Below are 14,350 nucleotides of genomic sequence, written 5' to 3'. Positions count from 1 at the left end.
GCATTTACAAAATCACCTTCCTATGTACTCTACCAAATAGAGCTATTTGGTTCTTCCTATGTGTCAGGTAGCTCACTAGCTCTACCAAATACAAGCTGGTGAGATACCTAGCACATAGGAAGAAACTAATATTATCTCCATTTTTATAAGTTAGGAAAACAAAGCTCAGAGAGATAAATAGCTTGACCAATATCACCATATAGCTAGACAGTGACATAGCTAGGATTTTATCAAAGTGTCTGACTCCGAAGTCTTATGTTTTTCCTAAGTCATGGTGTTAAAGAAGGGGAGAAATTATTCCAAATATCATAGCCAATTTACCTTTCCCTTCATGTCTTTTTTCTTTTCTTTTCTTTTCTTTTTTTTTTTTTTTTGCAATGGAGTCTTGCTCTGTCACCCAGGCTGGAGTGCAGTGGCACAATCTCAGCTCACTGCAACCTCCGCCTCCCAGTTTCAAGCGATTCTTCTGCCTCAGCCTTTTGAATAGCTGGGACTACAGGTGCGTGCCACCACGCCCAGCTAATTTTTGCATTTTTAGTAGATACAGGGTTTCACCATGTTGGCCAGGATGGTCTCCATTTGTTGACCTTGTGATCTGCCCGTCTTGGCCTCCCAAAGTGTTGGGATTACAGGCATGAGCCACCGCACCCGGCCCCTTCATGCCTTTTTTCCTAATGTCCTTGTTTCCTGTGACACAGTCTCTCTTTGTCTATTGTGCTTCCTTTTCCTTTTGCTCTCACTTTAGGAACACACTGGCTTCCGAATATCCTTTCACAGTAGAAAACTTGTCAAAATCCCAAATACAGCAGAATTACCAAGTTTAAAAGTGATGAAACATGGCACAGATCATATCTGAAGGAATATGCAAGAAACCGGTAACAGTATCTTCGAGGAGAATGGGATAACTAGAGGACTGTTGTTAGAGGCAAGCCATATTCTACGTGTATGTGCATGCATGCACATGCATGTACATGTATGCATGTATAATTTTGCAGTTTCGCTTTTTTCTTTTTATACTATGTTCATGTGTTTCCTATTTAAAAGACGTGATTAGGCCAGGTGCGCGGGGTCATGCCTGTAATCCTAACACTTTGGGAGGCTGAGAAGGGCGGATTGCCTGAGCTCAGGAGTTTAAGACCAGCCTAGGCAACAAGGTGAAACTCCGTCTCTACTAAAATACAAAAAAGTAGCCGGGTGTGGTGGTGTGGGCCTGTAATCCCAGCTACTAAGGAGGCTGAGGCATGAGAATCGCTTGAACCTGGGAGGCAGAGGTTGCAGTGAGCCAAGATTGTACCACTGCACTCCAGCTTGGATGACAGAGTGAGACTCTCTCTCAAAAAAAGAGAGAGGTGATTATTCAGAATGATGCCTTTTATGAAAGAGTTCAGGGATATTTTGTATCTTGTGTGTGTCAGTGAATGCTCTGTACCTTGGGCTCTGGTTACACTCTATCTTTTGCCATCTTAGGAAAAACTAGCTGATGCCACTACTTCTCAGTATCTGGATAGTAAACAACAAAAACAAAAACAAAAACCTACCACCTTATCTTAGTAAGTATGCCAGAAGATGCCATAGCCTATGGTTCCACTTTCTAAATGTCCTCAGTGTGAACATTTAGTCAGAGTAGTACCGACTTAGCATTCATAGAAAATTCTGTTTTGTGACTGCCTCATCTACCTGGAGTAAATCAATTCCTTGTCATAATCATGTCGACATTGTATTCTGAGAACTCTCTCAGGAATGCCGTTCACATTTCCCGTCTTGTTCATTTTTAAACATTTGCCATGGGGAAAAATGTGCTATTAATATGAAATAATCCTTTCATTTTGATTGAAGTTACTATTTCTTGATAGAACATTTCATTTCAATAACTAATCAGCTTACTCTTTCCCAGAGACCTATTTTAACAAGCAAATTTTAACAAATGAAAAAGTTGCAGTATTTAGAGCTATATTCATCTGTCATGTGTCCATCATAAATAGGTACATTTTATTCTCTCATAGAAGAGTTTTCCAAATACAGTCTATGGGAGAAAGATAAAAATTGGTTGGCATGGACTTGTTAACCATGAATATAGCCCAACTGACAAAGCTAACCTAAGAAAAACATCACTGCAGCAAAAGACAAATTTTGAATTTGTGGCTCCAAGTGGATCCATTTTCTTGTCAGATAAAAGAATGAGGCAGTGATAGTGGTGAGAAAATGCTCCTCTTTGTCTTTCCTTGGAAATAACTGGTAGCCTCAATTCCTGAACTTCTCTTGTATCTACTCAACCTAATAAACTTTTTCCTTTAATCTTGGATGATGAATAGCACCTTAGTCACAGATTACACAAATGGGCACCATTTATTTATGGTACTTGACTTCAATTCCTTTTCCTTTTGCCACCCTAGGCTTATTGACGTCTATGGGTTCATGATTTTTTGTTTCTTTCCAATGCAAAGAAGGCTGTGGGGTGGGACCCTTTGAGATGAACTCAGCCTCATTGCATATCAGAAGAAAAGTATGTTCACCTCTAAGAATTAAGGGGCACGGACAATAAAATGAGTCCCTACTTATTTATTACTAATCAGAACAATTATCCCCTTCCAGCTCGTCTTCTAGCTCATGATAATGTGCCCTTTAGAGCTTTGAGTGCGCCTTCTGAACATTCTTTCCTAAAGATGGGAGGTGATTGTTTCTTTCCTTCCTTCTCCTTACAGTCCCCTAAATCTAGAGTGTTTCTACCAATTTAGACTAGCTCTACCTCAGAAACTGTGAGAGAAGAAGGCTGACAACCTGTTAGTGGTACTCTGTATATAGTACTATAATAAGGACATGTTTTAGGATTAAGTTGTTATAGAGAAAGTGGAGTAGTTCTCTCCTATTTAAAGCCAACCTCTGTCAACTGAGTTTTGATGCTGTCCTTTTCCACCTTTCTGGGAAACCACACATCAATTATGCTTATTTCTCCTCATTACTTGGTCCTCATCAACTGAACCCTTCCCAACACCACTTCAACAATGCTCTCATCTCACCAAATTTAATACAAACTAATCCAAACAAAGTAAAACAAAATTCACAATAGACCTATGTTTCCTTTACTGCCTTATCCCTTTCTGCATTTACAAAATCAAACTTTTATTTTTTTCTACTTCCATCTCCATTTCCTCACCTCTGTTTTATTCTGGTTTCTGCTATCACTACTCCGAGAATAATGTCCTCCACAGGGCATTATTAATTATTTGTGGGGTTTTTTGTTTGTTTGTTTTTGAGACAGAGTTTTGCTTTTGTTGCCCAGGCTGGGGTACAATGGCACCATCTCGGCTCACTGCAGCCTCCGCCTCCTGATTCTCCTGCCTCAACCTCTCGAGTAGCTGGGAATACAGGCGCTCGCCACCATGCCTGGCTAATTTTTTGTATTTTTAGTAGAGATAGTGTTTCACCATGTTAGCAAGGCTGGTCTTGAGCTCCTGGCCTCAGGTGATCTGCCCGCCTCAGCCTCCCAACATGCTGGGATTACAGGCATGAGCCACCATGTCCGGCCTCAATTATTATTATTATTATTATTATTATTACTATTTTGAGACAGGGTGTCACTCTGTTGCCCAGGCTGGAGTGCAGTGGCATGATCTCAATTCACTGCAACCTCCATCTCCTGGGCTCAGGTGATCCTCCCACCTCAACCTCCCTAGTAGCTGGGACCACAGGTGTATGCCACCACTTGGCTAATTTTTGTATTTTTTGTAGAGACAGGGTTTCACCATGTTGCCCAGGCTAGTCTCGAACTCCTGGGCTTAAGCAGTCCACCTGCCTCAGCCTCCTAAAGTGCTAGGATTACAGGCGTTAGCCACCATGGCCAGCCCTCCATAGGGCATTAAATGCTTGAGTACCTCAAGTCTGGTTTCTAGGCCTTTTTCTCTTCTTACTCTAAACTTGGTATTAGGCCATCTCATCTAAACCGACAACTTCATTTATACTGACAACTCTCAAATGAATAGTTCCAGGGCAGACTTCTCTGGTTTAACACAAATTGAATTTAACACAAAATGGGGTTGGTTTGCTTCCAGTATATCTGTTTGTTCTAAACTTTCCTGGAAATGAAAAGTCATCCCTATCCACTCCACCCAACTCCAAACGAGAGTAAAATAACAGGAAACACTACCCCCTCAAACAAGCCCCAAGTCCTGTTGATTCTACCTCTGAAAAAAAATTTCACAAATCTTTCCTCTTCTCTTCATCTCCATTGCTACCATACTAAGTCAAAAATTGTCTCTCAATGGAAGACTTCTGTCCAAGAGAGCCTTTTCACTTCCATAATAAAAAATTAAATAACTAGCACTAAAGAAGGTTAATTATGGCTATCTGGGCTTAAAACAATAATAACACTGGCTGGGCACAGTGGCTTAGGCCTGTAATCCTAGCACTTTGGGAGGCCGAGGCAGGCGGATTACTTGAGGTCAAAAGTTAGAGACCAGCCTGGCCAACATGGTGAAACCCCGTCTGTACTAAAAATACAAAAATTAGCCAGGCATGGTGGCGTGCACCTGTAATTCCAGCTACTAGGGAGGCTAAGCAAGAGAATCATTTGAACCCACGAGGCAGAGGTTGCAGTGAGACGAGATTGTGCCACTGCACTCCAGCCTAGGTGAAAGAGCGAGACTCTGTCTCAAAAATAAATAAATAAAATAATAATAACAACACAATTTTTTTTTTTTGAGACAGAGTTTCGCTCTTGTTGTCCAGGCTAGAATACAATGGAGCGATCTCGGCTCACTGCAACCTCCGCCTCCCAGGTTCAAGCAATTCTCCTGCCTCAGTCTCCCAAGTAGCTGGGATTACAGGCGCCCACCACCATGCCCGGCTAATTTTGTATTTTTAGTAGAGACGAGGTTTCACCATGTTTGGCCGGCTGGTCTCAAACTCCTGACCTCAGGTGATCCACCCACCTCGGCCTCCCAAAGTGCTGGGATTACAGGCATGAGCCACCGCACCCAGCCAGTAACACAATTTTTAAAACCTGGCGTTTCATAAGTTAAATCTAGACATACATATATAGGCATACCATGCAGATATTGCAAGTTTGGTTCCAGATCACTGCAATAAAGTGAATATTGCAATAAAGTGAATATCGCAATAAAGTGAATTACACACATTTTTTGGTTTCCAGTGCATATAAAAATTATGTTTATACTATACTATGGTTTACTAAGTGTACAATAGCATATGCATAAAAAAGTAACTTCATTAAAGAATATTTTATTGCTAATGAATGCTAACAATTATCTGACCCTTCAGTGAGTCATAATCTTTTTGCTGGTAGAGGGTCTTATCTTTGATGTTGATGGCTGCTGACTCATCAGAATGGTGGTTGCTGAAGGCTGGGGTGGCTGAGGCAAATTCTTTTTTTTTTTTTTTTTTTTTGAGACAGAGTCTCGCTCCGTCACCAGGCTGGAGTGCAGTGGCGCAATCTCAGCTTGCTGCAACCTCCGCTTCCCAGGTTCAAGCAATTCTCCTGCCTCAGCCTCCCGAGTAGCTGGGATTACAGGTGTGTGCCACCATGCCCAGCTAATTTTTCTATTTTTAGTAGAGACGGGGTTTCACCATGTTGGTCAGGCTGGTCTCGATCTCGTGACCTCGTGATCCACCCACCTCAGCCTCCCAAAGTGCTGGGATTACAGGCATGAGCCACTGTGCCCAGCCAGCAAATTCTCAAGATAGGACAACAATGAAGTTTGCTACACTGACGCTGTTTCATACATGAAAGATCTGTCCTTTATGCAATGCTGTTTGATAGCCTTTTACATACAGTGGAATTTCTTTCAAAATTGGAGTCAATCCTCTTAAACTCTTACCACTGCTTTATCAACTAAGTTCATGTAATATTCTATTTTTTCCTATTTATTTATTTTATATGTAATATTCTAAATCCTTTATTGTCATTTCAACAATGTTCACAGTATCTTCACCAGAGGCTGCGGTTTCTTGAGATAGAATCCTCAAAAAAACACTTTATTTGCTCATCTTTAAGAAACTACTCCTTATCCATTCAAGTTGGATCATGAGGTTGTAGCAATTCATTCACATCTTCAGGCTCCACTTCTAATTCTAGTTCCGTTTCCACCATCTTTGCAGTTACTTTCTTCACTAAAGACTTAAACTCCTCAAAATTGTCCATAAGTGTTTGGAACCAAGTTCTTCCAAATTCCTGTTAACACTGATATTTCGACCTGCTCCCATGAATCACAAATGTTCCTAAAGGCATCTCGAATGGTGGATCCTTTCCAGAAGGTTTTCAATGTACTTTGCACAGATCCATCAAAGGAATCACGTTTATGGCAGCTATAGCCTTACAAAATGTATTTCTTAACTACTAAGACTTGAAAATCTAAGTTACTCCTTGATCCACGAGCTGTAGAATAAGTATTATGTGAGTAGGCATGAAAACAACATTCGTCTCCTTGTACATCTCCATTAGAGCTGTTGGGTAACCAGGTGCATTGTCAAGGGGCAGTAATATTTTGAAAGGAAACTTTTTTCCCAAGCAACAGATCTCAACAGTGGGCTTAAAATGTTCAGTAAACCATGCTGTAAACAGATGTGCTGTCATTCAAGCTTTGCGGCTTCATTTATAGAGCACAGGCAGAATACATTTAGCATAATTCTTCAGGGCCCGAGGATTTTCAGAATGGTAAATGAACATTGGCTTCAACTTGAAATCACCAGCTGCATTAGCCCCTAACAAGAGTCAGCATGTCCCTTGAAGCTTTGAAGCCAGGCAGTGACTTCTCATTTCTAGCAATGAAAGTCCTGGATGTCATCTTCTTCCCATATAAGGCTGTTTCATCTACAAGTCTACAGTGGAAATCTGTTAAGTGGGTTCATCTTCATTGATTATTATGCTAGATCTTCTGGATAGCTTGCTACAGCTTCTCCATCAGCACTTGCTGCTTCACCTTGCACTTTTACATGATAGAGACAACTTCTTTCCTTAAGCCTCATGAACCACCTCTGCCTAGCTTCAAACTTTTCTTCTGCATCTTTCCAACCTCTCTTAGCCTTTATAGAACTGAAGAGAGTTAAGGCCTTCCTCTGGATTAGGCTTTGGCTTAAGGGAATGTTGTGACTGGTTTGATCTTCTACCCAGACCACTCAAACTTTCCCCGTATCAACAATAAAGCTGTTTTGCTTTTTTTTTTTTTAAATCATTCATCTGTTCACTGGAGTAATACTTCTAATTTTCTTCAAGAACTTTTCCTTTGCATTCACAGCTTGGCTAACTGATGCAAGAGGCTTAGCTTTCGGCCTGTCTCAGCTTTTGACATGCCTGCTTCCTCAATAAGCTTAATTGTTTCTAGCTTTTAATTTAAAGTAAGAGATGTATGACTCCTCCTTTCATTTGAACACTTAGAGGCCACTGTAGGGTAATTAACTGGCCTAATTCCGATATCACTGTGTTGCAGGAAATAAGGAGGCCCGAGGAAAGGGAGACAGACAGAGAAACGGCCACTCAATGGAGCAGTCAGAACATACACTACTTTTTACTGCAATAAAGCGAAACACAATAAAATGAGGTATGCCTGTATTTAAACAATACTTTGATATCTAATCTGAAAACATATTATATCCCTGAATTCACAGGGCATAGCACAGTGCCTGGAACACAAAAAGTACTTAATAAATGTTTGTTAGATAAATGAATAATTGTTCAAAGTTAGTTTCTTTTCTCCTTTGTACTCTCCCCAACTTCCTCTAACTAAAAATTAAAACTGTTTTAATGCTTAGGTGTTACTCCTTTCAAAAGTCAAAATTACAATAAATTTAGTTTAAAGATCTTAATTGGCTTTTTGTGTGTGTGTGACTCATTCTGTAAAACCAAACTCCTTTGCTCCAATGAGCTGAGCAAAGGAGTTTGGCTTTATAGAGAGAAATAAGCTGAGGAGGCCGGGCATGGTGGCTCACATTTGTAATTCCAGCACTTTGGGAGGCCAAGGAGGGTGGATCACTGGAGGTCAGGAGTTTGAGACCAGCCAGGTCAACATGGCAAAACCCTGCCTCTACTAAAGACACAAAAATTAGCTGGGCATGTGCCTGTAATTCCAGCTACTCGGGAGGCTGAAGCAGGAGAATCGCTCAAACCTGAGAAGTGGAGGCTGCAGTGAGCTGAGATTGTGCCACTGCACTCCAGCCTGAGCAACAGAGTGATATTCTGTCTCAAAAAAAAAAAAGAAATGGGCTGAGGAAATCAGAAACAGAACAAAAAGCAGATTGGTCATTTCAAAGCTACTTTCCCTGTAAAGGTCAAAGCAGAAGGGACTTTATCAAGGCAGATAAAACTAGACTATTTAGGGATTTGCCTATTAACTCCTGCTACCTCGAAGTGTCACATAAACAACTTAGTTTCAGTTTGGTGGTATGGAACTTCAGGACAAGTAACTCCATTTTGATTTGGTCTGTTGAGCCTAAAGAGATATAATTGTATTGAACAATTCCCCTCTTTTTGTCGGGTCTCTCGAATAGGTGAGAGTGTGACCAAGACTTAGGGCATCAATACAATCTAACAGTCACCATCATTTTGGGGTGCGCTCTCCATACATCATTCATGGGTTACGTTGTCTTTCTTATCATGTGTTTGTTTAAGTTTTCTTCATTCCAGCCCAAAAGACCATTTAGCATTCAGCAGATAGCTGCATGTAGATATTTAAGACTTTTTGAGAGGATACTGTGTACCAGGAAGACTAATATTGTGATCATCAGGAGGATAATACCAAAAATTTGGAGTATGCTTCTTACCCAGGGTCTCCATGAACTAAAGCAACTAAAATCAAACAGATCTAAGAATGAGCTAGATGAGGAGTCTGCCTGTTTTAACCAAGTAGGCGTTAATTTTTAATAACTGAGTCTCTACAATACTTGATATATTTACCTGTGTGCAACAAGAAGTATCAGCAACTACACAGACTCCTTCCTGTTCAGCTAGTAGGTAATCTAGCATCCCATGACTGGGATAAATTAAGGCAGGAAGTGAAAACAAGTGGATCTAGAAGTCTTTTTTTTTAAAATATGGAACGCTTCACGAATTTGCATGTCATCCTTGTGCAGGGGCCATGCTAATCTTCTCTGTATCGTTAATTGTTTTAGCATATGTGCTTCTGAAGCTGAGCACTAGAAGTCTTACTTTATAAAACAGATCATGAGGCTGGGCATGGTGGCTCACACTTGTAATCCCAGCACTTTGGGAGGCTGAGGTGGGCGGATCACCTGAGGTCGCGAGTTTGAGATCAGCTTGGCCAACATGGTGAAACCCTGTGTCTACTAAAAATACAAAAAATTAGCCAGGCGTGGTGGCGGGTGCCTGTAGTCCCAGCTACTTGGGAGGCTGAGGCAGGAGAATCACTTGAACCTGAGAGGCAAAGGTTGCAGTGAGCTGAGATGTTGGCCAGGCTGGTCTCGAACTCCTAACCTCAAGTGATCTGCCTACCTCAGCCTCCCAGAGTGTTGAGATTAGAGGTGTAAACCACCGGGCCCAGCCCAGCTTCTCATCTTGATTTGCAGTTTGATTGTCTCTGGTTATGGCATCATGCATTTTGGTGAAATCTCTATTTGGCCCACACATCAGTAATAAGACTTGTCCTTTGAAATTTACATTGAGTTGTCCAGCTTCTGCTTATAGGGCTTCAGGAACAGAGTAGTTCTTATTTTTAGTTGGAGAGCCGTAACCACATATTGGAGGAAACTAGAAGAATTCAGAATCTAGTCTAGTCTATAGGTAGATAATAAAAACTTGATAACAAGGAACAGGGGTATACCCTATTAACAGGTATGCTATAGCTTTCCTCAGAAACATAGTCTTTCTCCCAATAGCAGTGGTCTCCATCCTTTTTGTGGAAGACAATTTTTCCATAGACCAGGGTGGAGGTGGAGGGGATAGTTTCGGGATGAAACTTCCACCTCAGATCATCAAGCATTAGATTCTCATGAGGAGCAAGAAACCTAGATCCCTCGCATGTGAAGTTCACAATAGGGTTCCCACTTCTATGAGGATTTTTTGTTTTTGAGACGGAGTCTCACTCTGTCACCCAGGCTGGAGTGCAGTGATATGATCTTGGCTCACTGCAACTTCTGCCTCCGGGGTTCAAGGGATTCTCCCGCCTCAGCCTCCTAAGTATCTGGGATTATAGGTGTGCGCCGCCATACCCAGCTAATTTTTGGATTTTTAGTAGAGACGGGGTTTCACCATGTTAGCGAGGCTGGTCTTGAACTCCTGACCTCAATCCTCCCACCTTGGCCTCCCAAAGTGCTGGGACTACAGGCGTGAGCCACCGCGCCCGGCCTCCTGTGAGAATTTAATGCTGCTGCTGATCTGATGGAGGTGGAGCTCAGGCGGTAATGCTCGCTTGTCTGCGGCTCATCTCCTGCTGTGTGGCCCGGTTGCTCACCTCCTGCTGTGTGGCCCGGTTTTTAACAGGGGAGCCAGGGGTTGGGGACTCCTGCTCTACAGTCACCCCCATTTCTACCAAAGATAATCAGAGTAAAACTCATTTGTTTGCAAAATAAGTTTGGTCTCATCAAACTTAGGCTGTTTATTTATACAAGTACAGCAAGAATAACAATTGACCAGGTAGGCTCTATTAAACTTTGCTTTGCTGGAACTTTTGATAGGAAATCAAATCCAACGGATTGGATTATTAACAACCTCTTGAGGCTATGAAGCCAAACCAAAGCATACTTCAGACTTTGTCTACAGTACCTGTAGATTAATTCTATGCACTTGTCAAATACGGTATCCCAGTGAAAAAATATAACTGATATTTCCAATTTTATTTTGAGAAAACTGAGCAGATTCTTTTTTTTTTTAACTGAGCAGATTCTTATTGAACTTAACTATGAAAATAACTATATTGCCACGAAAATAAAAATTTTCATGAATATTTCTAAATTCTGGAGGGATCAGGTAGGTACTGAAAGTAAATGTTTCAATTTTTGTTCACAAAAATATACTTTGCCAAATTGCTGTAAGTTACAGATAGCTTAAAAGAAAGAGTTGTCTTAAATCTGAAAAACAAAATATTAAAAAACCTGCAATATGGCCAGGCGCAGTGGCTCACGCCTGTAATCACAGCATTTTGGGAGGCCGAGGCGGGCGGATCACGAGGTCAAGAGATTGAGACCATCCTGGCCAACATGGTGAAACACCGTCTCTATTAAAATACAAAAAAATTAGTTGGGCATGGTGGCATGCGCCTGTAGTCCCAGCTACTCGGGAGGCTGAAGCAGGAGAATCACTTGAACCTGGGAGGCAGAGGTTGCAGTGAGCCGAGTTCCCGCCACTGTACTCCATCTAGCCTGGCGACAGAGCGAGACTCCGTCTCAAAAGCAAGCAAACAAACAAACAAAAAACCTGCAATATTTCGAATAAAAATGCTGTAAAAACCCATAATTCTTCTTAATCAGTTTATTTAATCCCACGTAATTAATTTTTGTTCTGCTTGATCTTGGTTAGCAGCTCACGAACCCATAAGTTTCTACTTTAGATTTCTGGAAATTGCTACCTAGTCCAGTGGTATGATCTTAAAGTTATCAGAGACCTACATTTATTTGTCAGAGTCCTCTCTATCCTTCTGTTAAAAGAAAAAGTCAGCGGAATTAAGTTTAAAGGAGTTTAGTTGAGCAATGAATGATTCGCGAATCAGACAGCCCCCAGAATCACAGCAGATTCAGAGAAACTCCAATGGTGTCTCGTGGTCAGAACAAATTTATAGATAAAAAAAGGGAAGTGACATACAGAAATTGGAAGTGAGGCTCAGAAACAGCTGAATTAGTTACAGGTTGGTATTTGCCTTATTTGAACACTGTTTGAACACCCAGCAGTGTATGAATGGTTGAAGTATGGCTGTGCTGGGATTGGCTAAGACCCAGCTATTGTTATAGGCACTATTGTTATAACTTCTAAGTTAGGTTTTCAATTTTGTCTACCTATTAAGTTAGGTTGCAGTTAATCCAAGGACTCAAATATGGAAGTACGGAGTCTTTCTCATTTAGTTTGCTTTAACACTTCCCATGAATCTTCGGAGTTTCCCTCTGTTGCCCAGGCTGGAGTGCAGTGGCATGATCTCAGCTCACTACAACCTCCATCTCCCGGGTTCAAGCAATTTCCTGCCTTAGCTTCTCGAGTAGCTGGGATTATGGGTGCACATCACCATGTCTGGCTAATTTTTGTATTTTTAGTAGAGACAGGGTTTTGCCATGTTGGCCAGGCTAGTCTCAAACTCATGACCTCAGGTGATCTACCTGCCTCGGCCTCCCAAAGTGTTGAGATTACAGGCGTGAGCCACTGCGCCAGGCCACACTTCCCATGAATCTTCTTGAAGACACAACACTTTAGGATTACAGCTGTTTGCAAAAAGCTCTCAGAAGGGCTGGGTGGGTGGCTCACACCTGCAATCCCAGCACTTTGGGAGGCCAAGGCAGGCAGACAGCTTGAGCCCAGGAGTTCCAGACCAGCCTGGGCAACATGGTGAAACCTCATCTCTACAAAAAAAAAAAAAAAAAAAAAAGATTTAGCTGGGCGTAGTGGTGCACACCTGCAGTCCTAGCTACTCAGAGGATCCCTTGAGTCAGGGAGGTGGAGGTTGCAGTGAGCCAAGATCATGATACTGCACTCCAGCCTGGGCAACAGAGTGAGACTCTGCTTCAAAAAAGAGAAAAAAAAAAAAAGGTTTCAGAAGAGCATGAGAATAAAAGAATCAACTGTGGACTTAAAATGACTATGGTTGAAAGTCTGATACGAGGTCAGGCATGGTGGTTCACGCCTATAACCCCAGCATTTTTGGAGGCCAAGGTGGGAGGATCACTTGAGGCCAGAGGTTCAAGACCAGCCTGGGCAACGTAACAAGATTTTGTGTCTACAAAAAATTTAAAAAAAAATTAGCCAGGTGTGGTGGTGTGTGCTTGTAGTCCTAGCTACTTGGGAGGCTGAGGCAAGAGGATCTCTTAAGCTTAGGAATTTGAGGCTGCAGTGAGCTATGATTGTACCACTGCACTCCAACCTGGGTGACAGAACAAGAACTTGGTTCTAAAAAAAAATAAAAAATTAAAAAAAAATCTGGTGCTTGCAATTAGAATGATACAGAGATGATTAGCATGGTCCCCTCCACAAGGATGACACGCAAATTGGTGAAGCATTCCGTATTAAAAAAAAAAAATCAAGCTGGGCGCGGAGACTCACGCCTGTAATTCCAATACTTTGGGGAGGCCGAGGCAGGTGGATCACTTGAGGTCAGGAGTTTGAGACCAGCCCAACCAACATGGCGAAATCCCGTCTCTACTAATACAAAACTTAGCTGGATGTGGTGGCGTGCACCTGTAGTCCAAGCTGCTTACTCAGGAGGCTGGGGCAGGAGAATCGCTTGAACCCAGGAGGCGGAGGTTGCAGTGAGCTGAGATCTTTAGCCTGGGCAACAGAGGGAGACTCTGTCTCAAAAACAAACAAACAAACAAACAAACAAAAAAACTAGCTGAATGCCAGAATGCCATATTCTGGATAATAATTTAGTCAGGCTGGTGGCTTTTCAATTTTGCTTCTGTTTCTTAACTGGATTACTGAGTTTAGGGTGGAGTCCATTAACAAATAGGTCAGACAAATCATTTTCTATGTCTGGACTCTAGCACTGATAACTCTGAAAAAAGAAGCAACACTGCTTGCTCTGAGGGACTAAGTTTTATAAAAACCACTTTTCCCGCTTTCTTTTTGTCTTTGGGGTGTGATAGTAACTAAGCAAAAAGGTTGGCAGTTTCCATTTTTCTTATCAATTGGTTACTTAAGCTTTTCATTTGCCTTTTGTAATGAGCCTTTTAAAAGAAGCAAAAAAAAAAAATTTCAAATCTTTTTAGAAGGTTCTGCATATCCATAGACATCCCTGGGTGGGTCTAATTCAGGAACTCTCTCTCTTCTCTTTTGGAGGCAAGGTCTTGTTCTGTAGCCCAGTCTAGAGTACAGTGGTGTGCGATCAGAACTCACTGCAGCCTCAAATTCCTGGACTCAAGAGATCCTCCCGTCACAGCTTCCCAAGTAGCTAGTAACTACAGGGGTGTGTCACCATGCCCAGCTAATTTTTCAAAGTTTTTGTAGAAATGTGGTCTATGTTGCTCAGGTTGGTCTTGAACTCCTGGGCCCAAGTAATTCTCCCTCCTTGGCCTTGCAAAGTGCTGAGCTTACAGGTCAGAGCCACTATGCCCAGCAGGAACCCTTATTTTATTTTATTTTATTTTTTGAGACAGAGTCTCACTCTGTCACCCAGGCTGGAGTGCAGGGGCACGACCTCGACCCACTGCAAGCTCCACCTCCTGAGTTCACGCCATTCTCCTGCCT

At 41.9% G+C, this 14,350-nt stretch overlaps 2 non-coding genes across 2 annotated transcripts; one reads left to right on the top strand and one right to left on the bottom strand.

The window, feature by feature from the left end:
* Positions 1-9,036: 9,036 nt before the first annotated feature.
* On the bottom strand, positions 9,037-9,145 carry LOC129035872 (U6 spliceosomal RNA). Its single transcript, XR_008502367.1, has one exon. It is a non-coding gene; the product is annotated as a U6 spliceosomal RNA (small nuclear RNA).
* Positions 9,146-13,069: 3,924 nt separating this feature from the next.
* LOC129035921 (U6 spliceosomal RNA) lies at positions 13,070-13,175 on the top strand. Its single transcript, XR_008502410.1, has one exon. It is a non-coding gene; the product is annotated as a U6 spliceosomal RNA (small nuclear RNA).
* Positions 13,176-14,350: the final 1,175 nt, after the last annotated feature.

This window comes from Pongo pygmaeus, chromosome 3 (assembly GCF_028885625.2).
Source record: "Pongo pygmaeus isolate AG05252 chromosome 3, NHGRI_mPonPyg2-v2.0_pri, whole genome shotgun sequence".
In the NCBI taxonomy this organism is placed as follows: domain Eukaryota; kingdom Metazoa; phylum Chordata; class Mammalia; order Primates; family Hominidae; genus Pongo; species Pongo pygmaeus.
The sequence above is the reverse complement of the archived record's forward strand: the minus strand, read 5'-3'. Positions and strand labels throughout refer to the sequence as shown.